Here is a 13,041-nt window from a genome sequence, read left to right on the forward strand (position 1 = left end):
TTGAGGATGGAGACTTGCTTGAATCACAATGGACTAGACGACATAAAAATTTATCCAATAATGATAAAACACAAAACTTTAAACTTATAACTAATTTTTCAGTGTTAAAGTTTATCATTTCCATCATTATCATAATACAATTACTTTCAAAATATAATAAATTGTGTTCTTCAATGTTATATTTTTTCGCATATTTTTTGCATGATATAGTAGATATTCAGAATCAAGGATGAATTATTTTATGAGGAAAAGTAACTTAACAATTATGATTTTATGGTAATCTATCTAATACAAGTTTTTTTCTTCTTTTTTTTTACTTCTTCATCTTTTAACTTTCTCTTTAAATCTCATATACAAATACATTGAAGTTGTGATATTAAAAATAAAAATTAGAAATAAACTACTTACTTTCTCTCTCAAATATAATTCAATTTGTACTCTGGTATGTATTGTTTATTTATTACATCTTATTATATATTTTTGTCTCATAAGCATTTAAATATCTACTTTATTTGTTTATCTATATTTATATCTTATTTATAATGTATTTTGTGTATAAGAAAATTAGATCAGAAAACATATACAAATTATGAGTGAAGAAACTAAATTTTGAAGTTTGTTGCATTTTAGAGTATGGAGTTTAAAAAAAAAATTGACAACATTTGATGCTCCTTGGTGTAATTCAAAAAGGTTTCAAAAAAATGATATTTATATATTGCACATTTTATTTTATTTTAATCCCAACAATACTATAAAAATAGGTGAAAATACTTGCATAAAAAAATCAACAAAATTTATTATTTACACATATTTAAAGTGTCACTCTATTATTGAATAAAAATAATAACTATAAAAATACTTTTAAAGAGTATAATTTTATTTTGATCATCGATTTTCATTTTGAAATCCAATAAATAATATATATATATATAGTCACGTGTTCCCGCTACAATTGTTCTTGAATTTTTAGTTTGAAAATCATTTAATTAAATATTTAAAATGGCTGAAAATTGTATGATTTTTTTATTTTTATCTCTTATGATTATAAATTAATTAATTTATCTCCATTTGTTACTGCAATTGATTTTTAAGATTAGTAAGGTAAATTTAATATGTGGGCAATCTCTTCTACTAAATCATAGGAACACAATGATTCATTTATCTTCGCTCCAAATATCAAACACTAGAAACTAATATTCTTTATTTAGTCTTAAATAAAATTATAAAAATGAAGATGAATATTCCTGTAAACTACATACTAAAGATAATGGAAAAATGGAAAATAAATAAATTAATTAAAAGATTAAAATAAATCAAAAAAATCCTAATATAATCCACTAGAAAAATCACGAAAATATACAATAGGATTTAGTTTTGGTTCTCTATACTTATTTTTAAAAAATTTAATAGGATTTACAATAGTATTAAGTATTTTATTTAACATCATCTTTTTAAATATAGTTACCACAATTAATTTAACTTTTTTTCATTTTTTAAAATCTAAATGATTATACATGTGGCTAACGTTTATGTTATTTTGAATTCTTATTTTTATCATAATTAGAATACTTATCTTTATTGATTGACATCTATTTCATTATTTTAAAAAAGTATATAATTATTTTTAAAAATAAGGTGATGTAAATGTAATGTAAAGAAAACAAAAAACTAATTTTTAACAATGACAATTAAAAAAATTATAGGAGATTTGTGTTTTTTATTTTTTTTTAAATAACAGATTTAATTAAAGAAAAATTAGTTGTTAATATTTTAGGAGGAATATATGTATAATCAAAATTTAGTCGATAATGTCATGATATTAAGTAGTTAATAATGTAGTAATAAATAAAAGCAAGTATATTGTACAAGTTATCAAATGATCACGTGATTTCTTCTTCAATTTCATGGAGATTTAATTATATTGCGTTTAAGAAATAGATAACAAAAAAAGTTTTTGATTAAAAAAATGAGAAATGATATATATTTAAATAGGTCATTATTATATATATGATTAATAATTCTTTATATTATCCGTGCAATGCGCGGGCACGTATACTAGTGATAATAATAATAATAATAATAAAAAAAACAATAGCAATAGCAATAACAATAGCTAGGGGTGTACATAGGTCGGTTTGGTTTGGTTTTTCATTAAAAAAACCTAAACCAATTATGTTGGTTTATTAAATCTAAAAACCAAATCAAACCACATAAAGTCGGTGTTTTCGGTTTTGGCTTTAGTCGGTTCTTTAGGGTTTTTTGATTTTTTGGTTTTTTCGATTTTTTCAACTATACGTTATTTGAAAAAGAGATAAAATATATTTTAACTTACCTGTGTGATAAGCTAAAATTAAAAACTGTTAAATGAATAGAAATTTTAGAAAAAAAGGGTAAAATTCACATGAGTACAAAATATTTTTTTTTGAAATATCAACGTTCATTATGTTAAATTAATAAGATTAAAAGCTACAGGCAAACTGAATACAAAACAAAATATTTACATAGTAAATTGTTAACTTCGAATTTGAAAAACTATAACAATATAATTGTAATTTCGGATCTTAATACAAAATAAAATATTTACAAATTTTACAAGCCCAAATTTGAAATAAGATATATAAACATTGAAAACTATAAACTAACTAAAAATATATTAACAAAGTAGATTATAAATAATATTTTTTATCTATAAATAAAATAAAATTATATATAAATATATATTATGTCAGTTTGGTTTGGGTTCGGTTTGACTTTACGGTTTGGCTTGTACACCCCTAGCAAAAGCAATAACAATAGCAAAAGCAATAGCAATAGCAGCAACAACAACAACAACAATAGCAATAGAAATAGCAATAGCAATAGCAATAAAAATAATAATGATAATAATAATAATAATAATAATAATAATAATAATAATAATAATAATAATGATAATGATAATGATAATGATAATGATAATGATAATGATAATGATATTGATAATGATAATAATAATAATAATGATGATGATGATAATATTAATAACAATAATAATAATAATACTAATAATAATAATAATAATAATAATAATAATAATAATAATAAAATAATAATAATAATAATAATAATAAAAAAGAATAATAATAATAATAATAATAGTAGTAGTAATTGTAACGACCTGATTCCGTCGTTAGGGAAAAGAATGGAGAAAAATTGGACCAAAAAAACTTTTGAGTAGTAACTTGAATTTTTCTAGCCTAGTCCAGATTTGGATGAAATCGGAGTCAGGCGAGTCTAGGAAAATCTGGTAATGAATGAGAAATGTAATAATGAAATTGATTGCGTGAGTGGATAGCTAAGGCGTTAAGGAACCCGTACGACTTTACAGAATTTGATCGAGTGAGTAGAACTCTCGAAATTGATCTTAGCATGAACGGGTGTTTTCTGAATGTCATGACCCAGGGGTACCCCCTAGACATAACACGGCGTACTTGACCCCGAAGGGTCTCATACAAGCCCTTAGCATATCATGACATAAGAACATAGGGAAAATGCGGAAAATTTATAACTTTTCTTTACAATCGAAGTCTTTTATAAAATGAGAGAGTCTATAACACCATGTCTCAAACCATCTATAATACTTGGATTAAAACTCTTGAATACAATCTTAGGGACACGACCTTTACATATATCTAAAACATAAAAGAAAGACATAAAGGACATATGGTCATTCCCTCGAAAACTATGAGGACTCACCAATCTTCTTCTTCTTGATCTACCATAGTCCTAGCCACGAGGGTAGAATCCGATATCACTAAACCCTACACTTATAGAAAATGTAGATATATGGGTTAGCACAAAATGTACCAAGTATGGAAGCCATGCATAAAAATCCTTAAAACATGCATAAAAGGGACATTTTATTTGAAACCATGCTATATGCCACTTTTTGAACATCATCTTTGAAATAGTTGGAGAATGTAGCTCATAAGACAAACCATGCACAATTCATCATAATCCCAAGCATAGTCTCCAACACAACATAATGCATACTCCAATATTCACAAAACATAGTTCACATGCATAATTACATACCAAGATCATATCATCATAATAGAACCATCACATAAGTAACCTTAAGCTCTACTTGTTCAATGCATAGATAGGATCCCATAATCATGTCTACACTAAGTATTACTTCTAGGCCACCATGATCATGCATAACATACCTTGACTTGATCCATAGCCAACACTCATAGACAACGAGACAATCATATTCATATCTTATAATAAGTAAAGACACTCATAGCAATAATCCATATCATGCATACATAATTTCATATATCTTCATAACATAAGGAAAACACATCATAACCCCTTTATAAGTCTACTTGTGCAATGTATAAGTGAAGTCTCATCCCCCCACTCACACTAAGTAAAGCTCATTAAGAACTCATAAGTATAGTTCATGTTCATAATTCATATAAAACATACATTTAACTCATACTCATCATATCATAAGAGAGACATACCATGCCCACTCTCAAAGTCTATTTGTGCAATGCATGAATGAAGTCCCATACCCCCACTCATACTAAGTATAACCTCTTGAGGAACCATAATACGTAACTCATGTTCTTATCGTAATTCATATTCTTATCAGATAGGAAATAACCTTAACCGACATAGACCTTGTGCGCTACATGAAATCCAGTGTCTTACCCCCACACCGGAAAAAAGTATTCTACTTGCCTAAGGTAGAACTAACATATTTAGCTTTTAAGTGGATCCACTAGCTAAAGACCTATGTGGGAATATAGTTATGGGATAAAGAGATTGCTACTAGAAACTCGGACTATTAGCGTAAAAGGTTTCCGTCTCATAAGATCACGTACATTGGGGAGCCGTACTTTCTAACGTAAAAGCTTCCATCTCATTTTTCATATCCACTCAGTGCTAAGCATAATTCCCTTTAAAAGTCATATTAAGTCTTTACTTAAGTTCATGTTCATGAAAAAATGCACTAGGCACTCCAACCAACATAACATCATAATAGCTCATAGATTCATTAGGTGAGAATGTCCTTTCAACCTTAGAATCATCAACATGTGAGTAAAACTTTCACATAATATTCGTAGTGTGTTCATGAGAATAGCCTTTCAATCAACACAACAAGCTTATCATAAACATACATAGTTCATGCATAGTCGTGTGTAAGGGTGCATATGAGAATTTGCCTTTCAACAACACCTTAGTCACATCATAGTCATGTTCATGCATGAGGGTGTGTGTAATTGTCCTTTCAATGACACAACAACAACATTATCATCATAGACACGTCAATTAATAAGTGTTCATAAAACATGCACATAACATCATAATCATGCATACCCCTCATATCTTGCATTCAAGGATCATGTTAAGTCAACACATCTAGCATTCACCACATGAGACATAGATATAGTCATAACTCAATTACAACATTCATTCCATGTATACACTCATATACTCATATTATAGATCATGTGGATGAAGTCCTTTCACAATAATGCCATATACAATTCAACATACATAATAGCTTCCTTCTTTACGCTTTAACATCCACTACAAGAAAACTGTGAATTACCTAGGGAAGTTACTTGGGGATTTTGTCCGCAGATTTTTCCTGCGGATTTTCATGGAAAAATCTAAAATTCCTAAATTCTAGAATATTTTACCTGCAAAAATTATTTTCCCAAGAACATCTGTGGTTAAATTTGGCGTCATTTTGCGCAAAATATTACCTAGGGAATTATGTGGGAAATTTATCTGCAAAAAATATTTTCATAGCTAAATCCGCAAGTAATAAATAATATAAACTCCTTTATTTATTCATTGAACAATTCCCAGGTAAATCTACCTGTGAATTTAGTTAGGGATAGTTATATGCGGATTTACTTGGAGATTTTCCTACTTGGGATTTATCTATGGATTTTAATTCAGCGAATTTAGTTAGGGATAGTTATATGCGGATTTACTTGGAGATTTTCTTACCTGGTGATTTGTCTAAGGATTTTAATTCTGCAATTTAGTTGGGAATTTTTTCCTAGGGATTTACCTAAGGAATACATTACCTGGAAAATTACATGGGTATCATTTTATTTGCGGATTCAATTAGAAATTTCTTTTTGGGAATTTGCCTAAGAATTTTATTTAATAATAAATATGAAATAACTCTGGTACTTGAAAAATTTACTTGAGAATTTTGCTTGAATAAATACTTGAAATTTTGTTTTTAGAGATTTAACTTAGTATTTAATCTTAAGAAGTTTATTTGTGGATTTTTTTACAAGAAAAATATTTGTATATTGAGTTGTGCAGATTTAAAAAGTTTTTGTAAACTTTTAATATGATTTTAATATATACTAATTATTTATATTTAATAATTAGGTTTTCAAAAAAATAGAAAGTAATATTTGTATGTAATATTCTCACGCTAATAAGGTGTTTAGAAGAAAAGGTTTAAAACAACAATATACATAGACATATATAATTATTAATAACAATATCATATTTTTATAAATTTATATAGGGTGAAAAAAATTACATTTTTAACTTTGATATAAGAATTAAACTTTGAGTACTAGACTCTCTCCTACTCATATATGTCTATTAAATTTATTTAATGCTTATTTCAATCTTATATTATCAATAAAAATTAATAATTATAATATACTTTTTATTTAAATCCATTTAAATAGTTTATCCATAGAAAAAATAATATAATTTAGATGACAAAAAGAATGAGTATATCTATTAAAACACACCTTGATTATCGATTGTTTACTTTTCATACCTAAAATATCACCATTGTTCAAGGAGAAAAAGTGAGCAATCGATAGTTGAAGTGTATTCAGACAAAATAGTTGGTGATAGTTTTGATAGAAAACTCGCATACAAGATACTTCAGTTATGAAACTCGAAACAACAGGATTTTTAAGTGTGTTTTTAACCATTAACTTTTTTTAAAAAAGGAAAAATTAATTTTTATATTAAAGTTGAGATATATAAATGATTTTCTCCATTTACTTTTTTCTAGCAATATCATTAACATTTATTAATTTATTTAAAGTTGATTGTATGTAAAATTCCGTCCCTTATTAACTGTATTTTTTTTCGGATAAAAAATTAATTTTGTATTCTAATTTAGTGGATGAAAAGTTGTGAGGATTATAATAGTCATTTAGTCTCTTTGTACCACATCGGCTACGGACAATAGCATATTGGACATTATATTGAGCAAATTCTCATTCCATATCACGTGTAATGTTGATTTAAGTTGGCAGCATTAAAGCAAGTATCTTAATTAGATTTACGAAGGATAAGAGCTATATCATAAATCATTAAAAGAAACAAGAATTAATGATATAAAAAATGAATTAAGAACAATATAATTAATAATAGGGTGCCATAAATTATTAAAAGAAACAAGAATTAAAGATTTAAAAAATGAATTAAGAACAATATAATTAATAATAGGGTGGCACTGGGCTGTAAATGTGTATATCCCTGAAAAGTATTGTTCATAAAAAAATTAATATGTAAAATTGAATTAAAAACTAATTACTTGCAGATTTTTTTTCCTATGAAAATCTGCAAAAAAATATCTTTTTTTTCACATAATTTTACCAAAAATTTCTTGCGAACTTTTAATATTTTTGCAAGAAACTTCATAAGTAATTTAGATGGGGTTTTAAAAACCCCAGATAATTTATTTGGGGATTTTAAAATCTGCAGGTAATAATTACCTAGGAAGGTTTTACCATCGAATTTCTTTTGGTAGGAAAATTCGCAGGAAACTAGGTTACCTGCGAATTTTCATATATAATCCGCAAATAAATCCCCATGTAATATGCACTTTTCTAGTAGTAATCCTTAACTTATTCATATTAGCTTTTACCATTAAAGCCTTGGGAGTCATCTTCATATTATGAACATTACTCAACACCTCACATGGTCATCATGTAAACCTCACTCTCAAGGTAAACTAACCACTTGCTTCATTCTTACTCAATCATAGACATATAGCATCAAGTAAACTAAATCTCAATACTATTTCAACCATGATTCATCATGTAATACCTAATCAAGTTAGTTCATGTCTACACACTTTGCTCCTAAACAATTCATATCTAGGTGATCTAATCTAAGGCAATTCATCAATTTTAGAAGGTCACATCTAAACCCTCAATTTGCCTCTTTCATGACATAACCCTAGGCCACATCAATTTCACCCTAGAATCTTAGGTTAATCAAGTATACATGTAGAATCATATTAAATTCATGCAATCACATCATAATATATTCACATCCAATCAATTGGACCATCTTGCAACAACATTCATAATGTAAAGAAGAACCATAACTAGGATATGGGAACTCATGGATTCTTGAGGAATTCGAGTTAGAATCATATAAAATCAGTAATACATTCCTAAACAAACATAATTCAACCTTGCAAGGAATCCATGGGGTTGAGTTGAAACCCTAGCTATTTGGGGATTTTGGAACTTGAAATCATCTTTTGAAAGGGCTCCTTGAATGAAACTTAATCAAGGATGAAGACTACCATACCTTTTGAAGATTTCCACACGAAATTTGAAGAAGAAAGGCTGCTCCTTGACCCTTAGACTTGACCTTGATCTTGTTCTTCAATGGAGGTTTCTAGATAGAAGATTTTTGGAGAGGAGGGGTGGTTATAATTTGGGGTCTTGAGATATAATGAGTTAATAGGGTGTTTTATGACTTAAAGTACTTTATATATATATATATATATATATATTAAACCACCCCTACTTAAAGCAACTTAAAAATGAATTACCTAAGTTAACCCACCTGCTGGCCACGACTTGACAGAATTGTAGACCTTGAATCACGCTCACCACTCACAGATCGTAAGTGGACCTACGGGTCGTGCTGCTGGTCCATAGGTTAGGGCTGAGGCTTGTTTTTGAGGGCCTGACCTACGACCCTAACCTATGGGGAGTGGGTCCACCTACTGGCCATAGGTGCCATCCGTATGTGGCCCTCTTTTGGGAAGTTTTTGAGTTCTTTTGGGGTTTGGGGGTTAGGCTTTTGGGTCCTCCTCAAGGACCCTTGGGGGGTCGTACCTTGATGTTTAACCCTTAACACCTCAACCTAAGCTTGGAAAGTCATTTTACACTTCTAAACCCCACATCCAACTTAATAACACACTCGTAAGGCTCTAGTTCCACCTACTGATTTTCCGGGTAGTTACACTGAGTGTCGTAGAATGAAGGTCTGTTGTGAAATGGGGGTTTAGAGCTCGTAATTTGACATTATGTTTTCGTGTAAGCTGTTGTAACAAAATTATTCCTGCCAAGGCGGGGCCGCCACAGCAGGACAGTCGCGATTTAGGTCGAAAATAAACCCCAAAATCATTTTATTCTGCAAGTTTCGACTTTGAGAGCTAGGAGACGACCTCGGGTGCTTTCTTGACAGTTTTCCACCATTCTTAAGGCTAAAGGTAAGGTTTTAACTCCACGAATCTATTTTTTGATCGGTAGAATATAAATTCGTGGGTGATTATTGATGGGGGAGGGTTTTGATTCAAAAATTATGGTGGAAAAAACCCTAATCTGGGTATTAGGATCATGGGTTTGGTCTAGGGTTATTGAGTTTGTCATAATCTGGATAATTAGACCTTTGATTGTTGATCCTTGCATATATTAATGTTTTTAGACCTAGAACAAGTGAAAAGAATCCAAAAAAGGAAGATACAAGCTTGGATTCGAGGTAGGTGATGGTTGTGATTTCATGTTGGTTTGATATATGTTTGTAATTGTTGATTATAATGCATGTATGTATGCGAATGTTGCATTATTGATCACCCTAATTGTAAATGAGGATAATTGAATAATTATATGCCATGAATCACCTCTTGTTGTATGATTTTGAGAATATACATTGTGATTGTGATTGTGGTTTGTTGAATGGATCGAGTATTATGTTCTGACACACTAACTTGGATCGGTTGCCACGTTCTAGCATAAATATAGGATCGGTTGCCATGTTTTGGCATAAATATGTGATCGGTTGTCATGTTCCGGCATAAACATTGGATCGGGTACCACAAACTGGTACACTAACATTTTGGGTTTGGGTTTCATGAGAGGACCATTGAATTGGGTTCTGTGAGAGGACCATTGAATTGTGTTGTATATCTACTTATGCTGATTACGTTAATATCTAATGGTCATTGAGGTTGAAAGACTGTTTGTTGTTTTAAAATGATAACCAATATGTATTACTTAGAATGTGGAATGCTACATTGATCCTGAAAAGATGACTAATATTGTATATGTTTGGTATATGCATGTTTTATAATGTTATGGTTACTTACATGTGTTTCACTTATTGGGATAACCGTGTGATCCTACCAGTACATTATCCTTGTGTACTAATACAGTACTTGCTTATTCCTTGTTGAGTACAGGGCATCTTGTTCTTTGTTGAGTACATGACATCTTCAGACAGCTATTTTGATTGACCTCAGCTAGGTGACTATTGAGCGTGACTGAATTCAAGGGTGAGCCAGTTCTTTCATGTTGCCATGGATCTCTTTTGTTTAGGTCCACTCTCTTCAGACTCAAACTATTTGTTAAAGTTGTTTGTATAGTTTCGGGGTTGTTCCCCTTGTTCTTAGACTTGTCGTTCGTAGAGTTTTGGTACAATGACTTTCAAGTTCTAGGGGTTGAATTTTTGCATTAGTTTGGTTAGTTAATTTTTTAAACCTTTGGAGTTTATGGGGACTCCATTTTTATTATAATTTAAACCTACTTTCGTATCTTTAAATGCCTTAGTTTTTAGTTAAGTTGTTAGTTGGGCTATAGTAATGGTTCTCCCACCGGTGGATTAGTGTGGGTGACAATCACGATGGTCTGGGTCGTGACAAAGTTGATATCAGAGCCCTAGGTTCGTTCATCTCATTGTACCAAAACGAGTCTAGTAGAGTCTTGCAGAAGGGTGCGAAAACGTCCGTGCTTTTCTTCGAGAGGCTATAGGATTTTAGGAAAAACTCACCTTCTTCTACTCCTTCGTGCTATGACTTGAATCCAATTGGTATCTTTCCTCCTTCACTCTATGGTCCGAACTAAGGCAACAATAGTGGTAACACCATCACTAGAAAGAGAGAATATGTATAGACTATCGACAGTTGAATAGGGTCACCATTCGAAACAAGTATCCACTGCCTCAGATAAATGATTTTTTGACTAGTTGCAAAGTGCATTAGTTTACATTTTACTCTTGTACTGAGAGACCGAAAGTGGTCATCCATGAAACAAACTAATTTAGAAATCGAGCTTGTCTGTGAGTTGAAACTTGAAAATAGTGAATGTGTGTTCCTTGTTGCCACTGTGAATGTTGAAGTTGTATTTGCTTGGATGTGATGATATAATCATGTGCACAATAAGTGTGGGTTTGATTTTGATATGTGCAATATGCTGTTGAATTGATTAAAACTATGTAAGTTGTAACTGGTGAGTATCGTGAAACTTGTTGTGAAAAGAAGGTCACGACTAAGTTCGATGCAAGGGTCTAGATAATGTACGATGTGATTCGTAAGAATGATCTGGGCATGTCTTGTGCTTCAGTAAGTGTCTGAGTGTATCCCGGGGATGTGTGGGTTATGGTGTTGAATTAATGAGAATGAGTTGGATTGTGTATCATTGGATTGACTCGGGGTAGAAAATGATTATCCTAGTTTAGCGAAATATCCTAAATTGCTCTGTAAAGTTGAAACCTGTTGGGAGATTTAGAAAAGAGAAAAAAAAAACCCAAAAAAATTTAATGCCTGGGTACTGTTTCGGTTGAGCCGTTTGGGCGACATTTTTTCGCCAGTGCAAGGCCGCCAGAACGAAAATTCCTCGCCAGAGTGGGACAGGGCGAGACAAAACCTCAGCCCTGTCTCCTCTATTTTTTCTAGGTCTCCTTATATAACCCGAATTGAATCTGAACTAACCCCTGCAATCCAATCAGTGTTCAACAATCAAGAATAAACTATAAATCCTTGTAATAAATCAAATGCTGTCAAAGACAGCAGAAAAACTGGCATCATGTGATAACAAAAACAAAAGAGGTGTGCAAAATTTTCCAAGTGTGAATTTTGGTTGACTTATTGGGGCATGTAGTTTCAAGGGAAAGGGTAATGGTAGATTCTCAAAAGATTGAAGCAGTCAGGAATTAGGTCCGACTTAGTTCTGTGACTGAAATTAAGAGTTTTGTGGGGCTCACTAGCTACTATCGTTGCTTGTGAATGGATTAAGGTTAGCTTTGCAGCTTCAAGTTTATAGGTGACAACATTCAAGAAGTTTTGGAAAAGGACGGTTAGATAATGAACACTATTACTTTGGAAAATGCATTTAGTATTGTTGTCATAACATGTATGGGTTGTTTAGCGAATGATGAATTTAAGTTATGTCATTTGAGGTTAGAAGTTATACTACGATTTTATGGACTATTTGTATATCAAGAAGATGTCAAGATACAATTGCTCCAATAACAACGAGGATTACTTGGTTAAGTTATTAAGTGTGTTACAATTATGGAAAACCTGGGCATATGAGGAGGAAATATTCAAGGCCGGGGAAATGGTAATGTGGGTAGATGAGTAGTAAATCCAGGCAAGGAGGTTGCCCGTCAAGATGACAGGGCTCAGTTTTATGCCTTTCCAGGCAAGACCGAGGCTGAGGGTCTGATGCAGTGATCACAAGAACTATTATTGTTTATGGCCGGATGGCTAATATGTTATTTGATCTGGGTTCTACTTATTCTTATGTGTCCATGCGATTTGCCTCTGAATTTGCTATGATTTGTGATATACTCGATGCCCACATCCTTGTTTTTATGCCAGTTGAAGAGTCAGTCATAGTAACCCATGTATATCGTTTTATCCTGTTGTGTTTATGGATTTTCAGCTTTGGGTTGATTTGGTTATACTGGATATGACTGACTTGGTATAATCTTAGGCATGACTTGGTTGTCTCCCTATTATGTTGTGCT

This window comes from Solanum stenotomum, chromosome 10, assembly GCF_019186545.1.
Source record: "Solanum stenotomum isolate F172 chromosome 10, ASM1918654v1, whole genome shotgun sequence".
In the NCBI taxonomy this organism is placed as follows: Eukaryota; Viridiplantae; Streptophyta; class Magnoliopsida; order Solanales; family Solanaceae; genus Solanum; species Solanum stenotomum.